Below are 15,661 nucleotides of genomic sequence, written 5' to 3'. Positions count from 1 at the left end.
TCTGCATCATACTTCCATGGTGTACTGCAGAGAGTATGAGACAGTGTCTTGGTATGTCCCACAGGACTCGGAAAAAATGGGAATGGTCTACCTATCCCCAAGACAAGGGGAACTAATCAAATAGGAGCAAGGTAGGTAGCTAAAGACTTTGTCCTTTTATCTCACATAAAAGTCATTGCATTAAATTAAAAAAATCATGTAAATTTACCAACATAGAGGAAAGCAATATTGAGCCATCCAGATAAGCTATTAAAAAAATTCAATGACAGGGTTTTAAATTCTCTTCATCCAAATAAGCAACCAGCTTCTTGGGTTGGGCCTTCAGTGGTGAGTGGATTATGTAATAAAGGAAGGCATCCAGAGGTTAAGCCCTTTCTCCCAATGAGCAAATAAATGAAGAACTCTTGTGGAAGATAATGGTGCCTCAAGGCCTGTTCTTCAAAACCTTCACCTTGCTGCCTTGGCCCAAAGGTTGGTATGTTTCTGGTCCAAATCTGAGGTCCTGGATTCTATGAAGGGCAAGGAAAGTGCCAGAAAGGTTTGGAAGACTGTTTGGCAAGTGCACACTACATTCTTAGGACTCTGCTGTTTATTTGGGGGATAGTAAAGTTTTCCCAATAAAATTGCTTGATAACATGAACTTGTTACTCATTGCTTCACAGGACTTTTCCAGTGCAATCCCCATGTACTAGAAGATAGTCAATGCCTTTTCAATGGCTTCATTAATTTTCTAAAAGATTTATTTTAACCTGTTAATATCCAAATACTTGGCGCTTGAAATACTAGTCAATTTTTCTTTATTGTTATTTTTTATTGTTTCCATTTATTAATATCATTGCATGTGATTTTAGCAGTTTTTGACCATTTTGTGTTTGATAAAGATGTCCCAATTGATGAGCAAAAGTTGTTACATGGAAAAGAATGTTTGGAAACTAATTTTATAAGTTGACAGTCCATTCATAATTATTTCTATGGTATAGCAACACTTGCTTCCCCTACTTTGTGACTTTAGATGACAATTTTTTCCTCAGTACTGGAGATCCAACTTGGGGCCTTGTGCTTTCTGGGCATGCACTCAACCACCTGAGCCATGCCCAGTCCTGACTGACAATTCTGAAGCCAGGGACTTTACTGCATCAACTCATGCATAGAAATTAGACTAACCATCAGCTCCCAGAATCTTTAAGGTTAACCATGTATCTCATTTAGCCACTCAACTACCTAATTCTTAAGTTCTCTGCTAAGAAATCCCTATTTTAATACATTGTCTAACAGGGAACTTCCTGCCTCTCAGGGCATCCCTGTCCATTTTGGACAATTGTATACTTTCTAACATAATCTTTATAGTAAGTTAAAATTTTCTCTAGAAAATACAGCTAAAGTATGCTGGAAAACAGTGGAGGAAAGGGGAAATCAAAAAATCAAATGAGTTATTATTTTCATTGAAGTTAGCAGAATTTGAATCATTGGGTGACTATTTAAATGGCTCTATTGTAGTTGAAAACAGTAGAGAAATTAGGTCTTTAAAGCACCACTAAGCTCTGAATCTCTATAGAACAAACAGTCTCAAATATCTCCCCAAGGTGGGGGGGGAGAGGGAGGGGGTGGAGTGGGTGGTAAGGGAGGGGGTGAGGGCAGGGGGGAGAAATGAACCAAGCCTTGTATGCACATATGAATAATAAAAGAAAAAAAAAAAGAAAAACTTACCTAGAAAAAAAAATATATATCTCCCCAAATATTTGCTTTTTGTCAATAAACTGGGTGGACACTACTCATTTGCAAATAATAAAATATTTCAAAAAATTCTTTAAAAGCCCTTTGAAGAATTCCAAGATGGCGGCTAGAGGTAGGAAGCAGAAAGCGAGCCTCCTATAGTGAAATCTTGGAGAGACGCTGGAGACACACTTTGCAGGCATAATCACCGAGAAAAGGCATAACTTTGACCCCTTCACATCTCCAGCCGGCGCAGAGAATCTCCACTTCACGTTAAACGGAGAACCGAGGAGGCCCCCCGGGGCCGCCAGTGGCCGGCGCCCATACGGCTTGGGAAGACGCGGACCAGGTGAGCTTCGCGGTAGCCCCACAGACAAGCCTGGGCCAGAGCAGCATAGCCCCCTGGACAAACTGACCTCCACCCGGGAAAAAAAGAGAAACTGAGTACTAAGCAATAAGAACAGTTAAGACACGCTGGAAAGAGGGTGGGGCGCCCTGAGCGCTGAAGATTGGGGGAAGGGAACCCTTCCCGGGACTGTAAATAAATGAGCCGGGCGGGCCGGAGAGGCTCTGGCGGGAGTGGGGCGCGCCCAGCAACCAGGAGCGGGGACGCTTGTGAGAGGAGGGAAGACCCACTTCCCATGTGAACTGTAAATAAACACGCAGGCCTGACAACGCGGGGCAGTGGCACCTTTCCCAGTGCTTGGAAAGGGGAAAGGCTGTAGCAGAGGCCGCCGCACAGGAGAACTCTGAGCAAACAAAGACTGTGGGACCAGGTGAGTGCTAAGCTCACCCCAGAGATCTGCATAAATAACGCCTCCAGCTACAGGCTGAGAGCAGCAGGCAGGCAAACCACAGTTGCAGATACCACTCTCAGAACTGTCTCCAGACGCTTTTTTTTCTTTTTCTCCCTACCTTTGATGAGAGAACAACCGAATTACACCTGCAAGCCGAAAAACTTACTGAAACTGTATTGCATTTGAACTGGGGACACTTGGTGGGGCTTTTTTTTTTTTTTTCTTCTGTGTGTGTGTGAGTGTAGTTTTGTTCTACTTTATGCATCCCCTTTGATGAGACAACTACAGAACAACATCTGAGGCACCAACTCCAGGACTGGAGATTAAGACGGACATCCAAATTATTAAGACTGAAATTGCATTGCATATAAACTTGGAAGTTTTTTGGTTTTTTTTTTTTTTAATTTCCTATTTTCCATTTTATTTTAATTCATTTTTATAAATAGATATTACTTTCATATACTTATTTTTTATTTTTTTTATCTTTGATTTTCAATCCTCTCTCTGTCTCTCTATTGTCTGTTCAGCTTACTGTCGATTAGTACACTAACACTCCCTGTTTATACCTTTGAAACTCTCTTGTCTGATACCTTGTTCTGCTTTCTCCCTCTTGTCTGTATATTTGTTTTCCCCTTTTCTTTAACTTCTTGCTTTCCATCTCAGCTCACTCTTCCATTCTCAATATTACCATTGTTATTATTACAAGCTAGAAAATACTTAATTACACACAGTACAGGGACAGTAACAACACCAAGGACAATGACAGGAAGACAGAAAAAACAAGGAAACCAGTTTCCCCACAGCAAAAAATTAGTACAGGAACCAGAGGGGAATGAAGAGAACAGAAACTCAGAGCCAGACTCCAACAAAATGAAGATAAACTATGCCAAACGACCCAATGAAGCCTACAAGAATAATTTAAAAGAAGACATACTACAAGTACTCAATGAGAATTTTATAGAGATGATACTGGATAGGGTCAACCAAAATGTACAGGAGACACTCAAGAAATTCCAAGACAATAAAAATAGAGAATTTGAAAAAGCAAAAGAAGAAATAAAGGAAACCATAGAAGCACTGTATAAACACCAAAGTGAAAGAGAGAACACAATGAATAAATGGATAAATAAACTCAGGACAAAAATAGACAACAATAAAGAAGAAAACAGCCAGGATATGGAAAACCTCAGAAAAAAGAACGAAACAGAACTGCAAAACAAAACGGAAGGCCAATCCAGCAGAATAGAACAAACAGAAGACAGAATCTCAGAACTTGAAGATGAAATGGTAATTAAAGGAAAAACCGAAGAACTATTAATTAAACAACTCAAGACCTGTGAAAAGAAAATGCAAGAACTCACCGACTCCATCAAAAGACCAAACTTGAGAATCATGGGCATCGAAGAAGGAGAAGAGGTGCAAGCGAAGGGAATGAGTAATATATTCAACAAAATAATAATGGAAAATTTCCCAAATCTAGAGAAAGATATTCCCATACAAATGCAAGAGGCCTCCAGGACACCAAACAGACCAGATCAAAATAGAACTACTCCACGACATATCATCATTAAAACAACAAGTTCAGAAAATAAGGAAAGAATATTGAAGGCTGCAAGAGAGAAAAAACAAGTAACATACAAAGGTAAACCCATCAAAATCACAGCAGACTTCTCAACAGAAACATTAAAAGCAAGAAGAGCGTGGGGTGAGATCTTCCGGGCACTGAATGAAAATAACTTCAACCCCAGGATACTCTACCCAGCAAAGCTATCATTCAAAATAGATGGAGCAATAAAAGTCTTCCATGATAAGCAGAAACTAAAACAATATGTGACCACAAAGCCACCATTACAAAAGATTCTGCAAGGGATCCTGCACACAGAAAGTGACACCCAACTTAACCATGAAAAGGCAGGCAGCACCAAACCACAGGATAAGAAAAAGCAAGACAGTAGAGAGTAACATCAAGTTAGGTACACACAATCAAACCTTCAAACAACTAAGATAACTAAATGGCAGGAATCACCACATACCTATCAGTACTAACACTTAATGTTAATGGACTTAATTCACCCATCAAAAGACACCGTTTGACAAAATGGATTAAAAAAGAAGATCCAACAATTTGTTGCTTACAGGAGACTCATCTCACCGACAGAAATAAGCATATGCTTAGGATGAAAGGCTGGAAGAAGATTTACCAAGCCAATGGCCCCCGAAAACAAGCAGGAGTAGCAATACTTATCTCTGACAAAGTAGACTTCAAACCTACATTGATCAAACGAGACAAAGAAGGACATTCCATACTAATAAAAGGGGAAATAGACCAAAAGGAAATAATAATCATCAATCTGTACGCACCCAATGTCAACGCACCCAATTTCATCAAACATACCCTAAAAGACCTAAAAGCATATATAAACGCGAACACAGTGGTTGTGGGAGACTTTAACACTCCATTATCATCAATAGATAGGTCATCCAAACAAAAACTCAATAAAGAAATCCAAGATCTAAAATATGCAATAGATCAAGTGGACCTAGTAGATGTCTACAGAACATTTCATCCAACCTCTACACAATATACATTCTTCTCAGCAGCCCATGGAACCTTCTCCAAAATAGATCATATCCTAGGGCACAAAGCAAGCCTCAGCAAATATAAGAAAATAGAAATAATACCATGCATACTATCTGACCACAATGCAGTAAAAGTAGAACTCAACAACAAAAGTAAAGACAAAAAACATGCAAACAGCTGGAAACTAAATAACTCATTACTTAATGAAGAATGGATCATCGATGCAATAAAAGAGGAAATTAAAAAGTTCCTAGAAGTCAATGAAAATGAAAACACAACCTACCGGAACCTATGGGACACAGCTAAGGCAGTCTTGAGAGGAAAGTTTGTAGCCATGAGTGCATATATTAAAAAGATTGAAAGATCCCAAATCAATGACCTAATGATACATCTCAAACTCCTAGAAAAACAAGAACAAGCAAATCTCAAAACAAATAGAAGGAGAGAAATAATAAAAATAAGAGCTGAAATCAACGAAATAGAAACCAAAAAAACCATACAAAGAATTAATGAAACAAAAAGTTGGTTCTTTGAAAAAATAAACAAGATCGATAGACCCCTGGCAAACCTGACTAAAATGAGGAGAGAAAAAACCCAAATTAGTAGAATCAGGAATGCAAAAGGGGAGATAACAACAAACACCATGGAAGTCCAGGAAATCATCAGAGACTACTTTGAGAACCTATATTCAAATAAATTTGAAAATCTAAAAGAAATGGACAGATTTCTAGATACATATGATCATCCAAAACTGAACCAAGAGGAAATTAATCACCTGAATAGACCTATAACACAAAATGAAATTGAAGCAGCAATCAAGAGTCTCCCCAAAAAGAAAAGTCCAGGACCTGATGGATTCTCTGCTGAATTCTATCAGACCTTTAAAGAAGAACTGATACCAACCCTCCTTAAACTGTTCCATGAAATAGAAAGGGAAGGAAAACTGCCAAACACATTTTATGAAGCCACTATTACACTTATCCCAAAACCAGGCAAAGACACCTCCAAAAAGGAGAACTATAGGCCAATCTCTTTAATGAACATTGATGCAAAAATCCTCAACAAAATAATGGCAAATCGAATTCAGCAACACATCAAAAAGATTATCCACCACGACCAGGTAGGCTTCATCCCAGGGATGCAGGGGTGGTTCAACATACAAAAATCAATAAACGTAATAAACCACATTAACAGAAGCAAAGACAAAAACCACTTGATCATCTCAATAGATGCAGGAAAAGCCTTTGATAAGATCCAACATCATTTCATGATAAAAGCTCTAAGAAAACTAGGAATAGAAGGAAAGTTCCTCAACATTATAAAAGCTATATATGACAAACCTACAGCCAGCATTATACTTAACGGAGAAAAATTAAAACCGTTCCCTCTAAAATCAGGAACCAGACAAGGATGCCCACTATCTCCACTCCTATTCAACATAGTACTGGAATTCCTAGCCAGAGCAATTAGGCAAGAAGAAGGAATAAAAGGAATACAAATAGGTAAAGAAACTGTCAAAATATCCCTATTTGCAGACGACATGATCCTATACCTTAAAGACCCAAAAAACTCTACTCAGAAGCTTCTAGACATCATCAATAGCTATAGCAAAGTAGCAGGATATAAAATCAACATAGAAAAATCATTAGCATTTCTATACACTAACAATGAGCAAACTGAAAAAGAATGTATGAAAACAATTCCATTTACAATAGCCTCAAAAAAAATCAAATACCTAGGTGTAAACCTAACAAAAGATGTGAAAGACCTCTACAAGGAAAACTATACACTTCTGAAGAAAGAGATTGAGGAAGACTATAGAAAGTGGAGAGATCTCCCATGCTCATGGATTGGTAGAATCAACATAGTAAAAATGTCGATACTCCCCAAAGTAATCTACATGTTTAATGCAATTCCCATCAAAATTCCAATGACATTCATTAAAGAGATTGAAAAATCTACTGTGAAATTTATATGGAAACACAAGAGGCCACGAATAGCCAAGGCAATACTCAGTCAAAAGAACAATGCAGGAGGTATCACAATACCTGACTTCAAACTATATTACAAAGCAATAACAATAAAAACAGCATGGTACTGGCACAAAAACAGACATGAAGACCAGTGGAACAGAATAGAGGATCCAGATATGAAGCCACACAACTATGAGCAACTTATCTTTGACAAAGGAGCTAAAAATATACGATGGAGAAATAGCAGCCTCTTCAACAAAAACTGCTGGGAAAACTGGTTAGCAGTCTGCAAAAAACTGAAACTAGATCCATGTATATCACCCTATACCAAGATTAACTCAAAATGGATCAAGGATCTTAATATTAGACCCCAAACTCTTAAGTTGATACAAGAAAGAGTAGGAAATACTCTGGAGTTAGTAGGTATAGGTAAGAACTTTCTCAATGAAACCCCAGCAGCACAGCAACTAAGAGATAGCATAGATAAATGGGACCTCATAAAACTAAAAAGCTTCTGTTCATCAAAAGAAATGGTCTCTAAACTGAAGAGAACACCCACAGAGTGGGAGAAAATATTTGCCAATTATACATCAGACAAAGGACTGATAACCAGAATATACAGGGAACTTAAAAAACTAAATTCTCCCAAAACTAATGAACCAATAAAGAAATGGGCATGTGAACTAAACAGAACTTTCTCAAAAGAAGAAATTCAAATGGCCAGAAAACACATGAAAAAATGCTCACCATCTCTAGCAATAAAGGAAATGCAAATTAAAACCACACTAAGATTCCACCTCACCCCTGTTAGAATAGCCATCATCAGCAACACCACCAACAACAGGTGTTGGCGAGGATGTGGGGAAAAAGGAACCCTCTTACACTGTTGGTGGGAATGTAGACTAGTACAACCACTCTGGAAAAAAATTTGGAGGCTACTTAAAAAGCTGGACATCGATCTACCATTTGATCCAGCAATACCACTCTTGGGGATATACCCAAAAGACTGTTACTCCAGAGGCACCTGCACATCCATGTTTATTGAGGCACTATTCACAATAGCCAAGTTATGGAAACAGCCAAGATGCCCCACCACTGACGAATGGATTAAGAAAATGTGGTATCTATACACAATGGAATTTTATGCAGCCATGAAGAAGAACGAAATGTTATCATTCGCTGGTAAATGGATGGAATTGGAGAACATCATTCTGAGTGAGGTTAGCCTGGCTCAAAAGACCAAAAATCGTATGTTCTCCCTCATATGTGGACATTAGATCAAGGGCAAACACAACAAGGGGATTGGACTTTGAGCACATGATAAAAGCGAGAGCACACAAGGGAGGGGTGAGGATAGGTAAGACACCTAAAAAACTAGCTAGCATTTGTTGCCCTTAATGCAGAGAAACTAAAGCAGATACCTTAAAGCAACTGAGGCCAATAGGAAAAGGGGACCAGGAACTAGAGAAAAGGTTAGATTACAAAGAATTAACCTAGAAGGTAACACCCACGCACAGGAAATCAATGTGAGTCAATGCCCTGTATAGCTATCCTTATCTCAACCAGCAAAACCCCTTGTTCCTTCCTATTACTGCTTATACTCTCTCTACAACAAAATTAGAGATAAGGGCAAAATAGTTTCTGCTGGGTATTGAGGTGGGGAGCGGGAGGGGGTGGAGTGGGTGGTAAGGGAGGGGGTGGGGGCAGGGGAGAGAAATAAACCAAGCCTTGTACGCACATATGAATAATAAAAGAAAAATGAAAAAAAAAAAAAAGGAGAAAGATAAAAAAAAAAAAAAAGAAAAAGAAAATAAATTATTTTGTTCTTAAAAATAAAAATTCAAACCACAGTCTTCTTCCTGCCTTAAAGAACTTTATGCATAGCCAGGTTAATTTAGGTCTAACATGGTAGAAAACCAAATTCTTTCCATCTTATTCCAAGTTTGGATTCAGGCAAACATTTTTATTACCATGTTGGTAAAAACCCTCAATTAATGAAATCATTGCTCCTCAATTTCCAAGTCATGCTGTTGAGCGCGAGCCTCTGCAGCTCTGCTTTCCTTTCATCTATGGGGATGGTGCAAGGTGCCCTGTGAAGTGTATCTACCTATTTCATAATTCCATTAATTATTTTTTGTTACAGGGTCTTGCTATGTTGCCCAGCCTGGCTTCAAACTCAAGATCTTCCTGACTCAGCCTCTGGAGTGCTGGTGTGTGCCACCACACCCATGATAATTCAAGCAAATTTCTTATAACCCACACTCAAACCATTAAGTGGTTTTTTTCCTGAAGACCAGACCTTCCATTCCTCTTAGGATTCTCTATGGTATCTTCTATATCACACTTATCTGGCAGGCAGAATTTAAAAACTTTCTTACAGGAGGAAATCTCAAGGTACTAGTTTCCACTCAGGTAATGGAGGCATCTGATTATGCCTACCAGTTTGATCCAATTTCCCGCCATCATCAGATTTCCATGGTTACTGCTAACATCACTATTTCCCAGCTATTTCTAGACCAGGAAAGCCTTGAGTTCTTTCTAAAGTCTGTGCTCACTTGAGGAAGCAAGATCATTTTTACCTGATTCTCTAAATTTTATTTTTAAATTCATCTGGATTTTAATCAAAAAACTCCTCAAGCAGTTTCTGTGGTATCCTGGGCTGCTTCTTGCAGCCTGAGCAAAGGATCCTATATTAACTATTGCTATATAACAAATTATCCCAAAACTTAAAACAACAATAAGCATTTTTTATTTCACGCATACAGTTAGGAATTTAAGGGCAGCTTATCAGAATGGTTCTGGTTTGGGGCCTTTTAAGACATTACAGTCAAGATGTTGATTAGGACTACAGTCACTTGAAGTCTGGAATGGAACAGGAGGATGTGCTTCTAAGGTGGCCCATTCACGAAGATGGGCAGTTCTGGCTGTTGACAGGAAGCCTCATTTCCTTGGCATGTGGAGTTGCCCTTAAGACTGGTTAAGTGTGTTCACAGGATGGCAGTTGGCTGCTCTCAGAGAAAATTATTCAAGAAAAGGAAAAGCAGAAGTTTCAATGTCTTTTATGACCTAGCCTAGGAAATCACGCTGTATTATTTCACAATAACAGTTGGTTACATGGTAGATGTTTGAAAGGCTTGTGGAAAGGGGCCACAGAGTAGAAAATATCTCATTGATCCATTGGGAAGGAAAACTATTCCTTGCAAGTCTGAGAAAACTGAATGAACACTAAGAATGAATTTTATAGGTATCACAATTTGTGTGTATTCTCTGTGTGTGTGTGTGTGTGTGTGTGTACTTGAACATGTGGGTTATAGATATAAATATATTTAAATAATATTAAATTTGGATGGATATAAGGAAATATAAATACCTAGGTTTAATCAGAGATTCTTGCATCTATATTTAACAGTTATCAATGATTTTTTAACCACTGATTTTCATTTTCTGACTAAAGTAGAAGACAATTCTTGGTTCATTCTGAAATGCTAATTTGAATAAAAAGCCGATGGATTTTCAAGCACTTGAATTGAGAGCTTACTATTATCAATTACTGTGTTAAATCCTAAGGACATAATCCTTGCTTTTGAATTGCTTAGGTAAGGGGAACAGACTGAAAATGGCACACACTAAGAAAAGTGGAACCCACAGTTTTTTGGTTTTAAGTGCAGAGAAAGGTACCAACTTCAGCCTGCTTTGGGGGGGCTCAGAGAATTCTTCTAAGTGTTATAATATGAGATTTGAGTAGAGTCTTAAAAATTAAGCAAGAATTAGGCAGGGATGTGCACCTAGAAGGGGAGGGTTTTCCAGATGGAAGGAATATTGTAACCATGGACACCAAGAATGAGAGAGGACGATGTTATGTCCTACGAATAATGAGAGAGCTAATTTGCAGAGTAGGAATGCACGGGTGGGAATGTCAACAAGGTACGTAGAACAGACCAGACAAGGCCTCATCAGCCTCGTTAAGATGCGGGAATATAACCCTGGGCAATGAAGAAACTTGAGGAATTTGCAAGAAAAATGGAAAGCTCTAAATGCAGGACTTTTAAATATAGAGCTATTAAGTCATGACTAGAAATTGAGAATCCTTACAAGTCATAAATCATTATAAGCTTCTCCTCAAAAGGGGTGGGACTGAACTTGTTCCCTAATTGCTCTTATTGGCCATTTGAAGGGTGGATCAGAGAGGAGGAAGCCTGAAGGGAAATTGGAAGACTACTAAAGCCATGAGGTAAGAGCCAATGGTAGACACAAAGGTGTGCTCTGCTCTGGCTTCTGATTTCATGACAAATTGGCATTGAAATGCTTAATAGGAGAATCTTCTGTTTTGCAATCATTTCTCTTGGTGTTTGCTACTTAGCACCTCTGTCTGACAGGAATCCCTTCCTATGTTGTTTGTTGGCCTTTTGCCTTAGGCTTAAAGTTTATAACCGTTCTTATGCATTAGCACATTAGCATTGTGGTGGGCCCATTTCATAAATTAAATGTAACTATTCACAGTCAAATTCAAAGAGAAAGAAAGTAGAATCGTAGTTACCAGGGACTCAGGAAAGAGAAGAAACTGAGAATTATATTTAATGGGTACAGAGTCTTCAGTTTGGATAATGGAAGGTTCTGGAGATGGAGGTAATGGTCACACAACAAAGCAAATACATCCAATATCACTGAACTGTACACTTAAAGTGGTTAAATGGTAAATTTTATGTCATAAATATTTTACCACAATAGCAAAAACCAAAAATAGCCAGAATTTCTAGAGCAGATCAACCCAGAAGCTTTCCCTACTTTGGGACATTTTAGTTTGATGAGCAGACTAATTCCCAATTATTTACTCCAGTTAGATGTGAACTTTCTGTTATTTGAGCCAGGCAGCACTCCAATAAAATCATCTTTAGAAAAAGATTTAGCTCATTTGTTTATATGAAAAAACTCACATTTTTATTTATGAAGAAACTGAAATTCAGGAACATTGCTCAAATCACACAAGTGAGCAGGGAACCTGGGATTCCAATCTAAAATGTGTTTGGAAGAAAGTTTTGTGCTGCCTTCTCATAGACAAGATAAAGCTCAGCCAATAAATGAATGGAAGCTCCAGAATAGGGGACCTCTTTTCTAATCAGGAATTACATTTTTTCAATCTAAACTGCTTTCCTCATCTTTGATATAGTTACTTTCTAACATTTATTGGTACTGCCTCTGAATTTTCCCAATTGCCTTCCGCCAAAGTCTACCATCACAAATTATTTATAAACAGACCACATCCAATACTTAACTTTAAAATAAAAGTAACATTTAAAACTTTGGAATTTTTCCTGTTATCTTCAAAATGAATTCCACTTTAAATTTTTTAACTGATTTTGAAGCCCATATTTTATTTGATCTTTATTGTGGAATTTTCACAATAGATGTTGGCTAAAACAGTGGAGTGTGACTTCAAAGCAGTCATTTTGAGAAACTGTAGATGGTTACGCTCAGACTATTCACTTATTGAAATATTTATTCTATGGCCGAAACTTAAAGCATTTTTCAAATTCCTCTTACATATTTTTTCCAAAGCCAGCTAATGAGCTGTGCAGGAAGTTTGTTACTTAATTGTCATATTTTGGCCTTACTCAGAATTAAACAGTTTGATCATCTGCCTCATTTAATTGAATTGGCTTCTAGAAAGTTCAGACTATGACTAAAACTCAACTCCAATTTTAAAGGTTGAAGAACTAAAAAAACTGAATATATGCCAAAGATTCCTTTATATTCAGGAAGTATCAGCTTTCCATCACTGGGACAAAGTGCCTGAGATAATCAACTTACAAGGAGGAAAGAGTTATTTGGGTTCACAGTTTCAGCCCATGGTCACTTGGCCCTATCACTTTGGGCCTATGCCAAGGCAGAACATCATAATGGGGAGCTTGTAGTGAGCAAAGATACTTGCCTCATTGTGGTCAGGAGCCAAAGAGAGATGAGGGGGATGGAGTCCCACTATACTCTGCAAAGATAAACCACAATTTTCTACTTCTCTAACTAGGCCTCACCCCCTAAAGTTCCTACTACATCCCAATCGTGCTGTTGGTTGGAGACCAAGGCCTCAGCACACGAGCTTAGGGGCACATTTATACCTATAACAAAGAATATAACTACTTTGATAAATCTAGCTCTTGATAATACCCAATCACCTCACCTTCCTTCCCTCACTTTTTATTACCTTTACCTGAATTGTGGTTGCTTTTCTTCAGCATGTTCATCATACCTGCCATCTATTTGTCTCTCTCACTAATCAAATGTGAGTTGCACCACAGCAGCACCTCCATCCATTTGTCTGTTGCTGTATTCCTAACACCAGAATAATGTCCAACACCTAACAGTCTTTGAATGAATGAATGAATAAGGTGAAGATTTATATTGTTTTACAAAAAATATTTTGCTCACCTTCATAATTCTATCATTCATTGCAAGTATATGGTTTAATTTTGATGATTGGCAGTGTCGTCCTCTGTTTTCACTATTATTTAGTAAACAGAATGAAATAGACCCTTTAGCTTAATAGCAGTGCAGATTTTTTTCTTCTCTTCGCTCCATTAAAGTGATCACTCATAGTTGGGTTGCCTTCTGGGGCTTGCTACTTCTCTTTTTAACCGAGTTTGATTGACATAGACTTATAATGTTAGTACCTTAGCTATATTTCAGAGTGATAAGAAGGATACAAATTAATATAAGGATACTCTGTACCCTCAAAGCTAAAGATTTGCTTGGAGGTACAGGAACCTGTATGTGAAGTACAGAAAGATCAGGCAAGCGATGCTCTACAGAATCCCTTCTCAGAGAAGGGAGAATGGTCCAGGCTGGAGCTTCTGGGAAACCTAGTAGAGAGTTGACCCAGAATCTGAACATTGAAGAATGAATTGAACATGGACACATTTAATAAAGACATGGCAGAAAGTGCCCAAGAAGTAACATGGTCCAAGCTATGAGCTACTGAAAACCACTGCACATTCCTGCCTTTCTTCTGGCTGTCGTCCTTTGTGTCTTTTACTCCTTTTCATCTCCTCCTATATTTACCCCATAAGTGATTTTGTCTAGATTTATATTCTAAATAACTTCTCAAGTTTGTAGCTCCAGCCCCAGTCCTCCTTGAAGTCCAGATTCCTTCATCCAATAGAGTGTCTAACAAAAATTTTGCTCCTGTCAGCTCTTTTTTCAAAATATATACTAAATAGGATGATATTCTGCACCTTTCCACTATAAGCACCCTAGTTCAATCTACCACACTTTTTATCTGTGCTGGTACAATAGCTTCCTAAAAGATTTCCCTGCCACCATTCTTGCTCCATACCTTCAGGACTTGACTGTCTCTAGGCAGTCAAGACAGCGTACGTAGCTACCCTTTACATCATATACCAGTGTTGCCGCAACTTTGCTTAGAAGCTACAACATCACTCTCTGGGATGCCCTTGTGAAATGGTACCTGCTGCAGTTTTATGCACTTGCTGTCCAGAGGGAATGTTCTCTCTCCTAATGAATGAATGACATTCTCCTCCTTTCTATGTCCGTTATCTTTATCCCTATCTAAAAATGACCTCCTTCCCTTCATCACCTTTTACTCCTTTTCCTTTTAAAAACTCTCTTTCAAGCACATATCTAGGTCTAGGTATATAGCAGCCACTCCTTATCCATGGAGCATACACCATACCCCTCCCCAAAGATTCCTCAAACCACAGCTAGTATTGAACCCTAATTATACTATGTTTTCTGCTATGCATACATACACAGATTTAATGTCTTTTCTATATTAACCAAGTGCTTATCATCCACTGCAGCCATAACTTTGGCAGTTTGAAGTGTGACAGCAAAAGTAGTTTGACTTTCTTTTTCCTTCACAATTTCAAGAAGAAAAGAGTCATTCTTATCATAGCTATTAGTAATGTCAGCATGAATTTTTTTTCTTTCCTCATTAAAGAACTTTCATCTTTCCACTTAAAGGAAGCACTTCATGGTTTCTCTTTACTATTTTTCAATAGCCAGCATTACTATCTTTGCACTTTTGAGCCATTATTAAGTAAAATAAGAGTTACTTGAACATAAGCACTGCAGTTAAGTACCATGATCATCAAACAGACATCTAAGATGACTACTAAGCAACTGATGCATATGCTGGGCACCTATGATTCCTGTCCCAGAAAGGGAGGAGCAGGACAGTGTGAGATTTGCATACCTACTCAGAAGATATGCAATTTAACATTATGAACTATTTATTTCTGGAATTTTCCACTTCATATTTTTAGACTTTGATTGGCCCCAGGTAGTTGAATATTTACATGAAGAGAAAGTTGGCAGCACTGCTACAGAGAGTATATTTGCTTATCTTCTCCAGCAGGCTTCGAGATTTTAGGGAAAGAGACTGTTTGGTTAACTATCATTCCTGGTGCAATGTCTGCACTTTGGGCAAACATTTGAGAGAGGGCTAAAAAAAAAGAGAGAGAAACTGGATCATCTCTATCTTTTGGGTTACACCGAAGGAATGGAGAAACAACCAGAATGTTCCCCTTCAAATGTGATTGATATAAATCTTCTGTATGCATTACATAACAAATGATTAAGACTTT

The 15,661-nt window shown here is 38.2% G+C and overlaps 1 long non-coding RNA gene across 1 annotated transcript in view; it reads left to right on the top strand.

Annotated features, from left to right (window-relative positions):
* Nucleotides 1-2,050, top strand: part of LOC141423238 (uncharacterized) — a 32,972-nt gene extending 30,922 nt beyond the window's left edge. The window contains exons 3-4 of the long non-coding RNA XR_012447934.1: nucleotides 65-131; nucleotides 1,815-2,050. This is a non-coding gene — a long non-coding RNA (uncharacterized lncRNA). The remainder of the gene's footprint in view (nucleotides 1-64; nucleotides 132-1,814) is intronic.
* Nucleotides 2,051-15,661: the final 13,611 nt, after the last annotated feature.

The sequence above is a fragment of the Castor canadensis genome, chromosome 5 (genome assembly GCF_047511655.1).
Source record: "Castor canadensis chromosome 5, mCasCan1.hap1v2, whole genome shotgun sequence".
NCBI lineage: Eukaryota > Metazoa > Chordata > Mammalia > Rodentia > Castoridae > Castor > Castor canadensis.
Note: the sequence above shows the minus strand (reverse complement) of the source record. Positions and strands in the feature narration are given on the sequence as shown.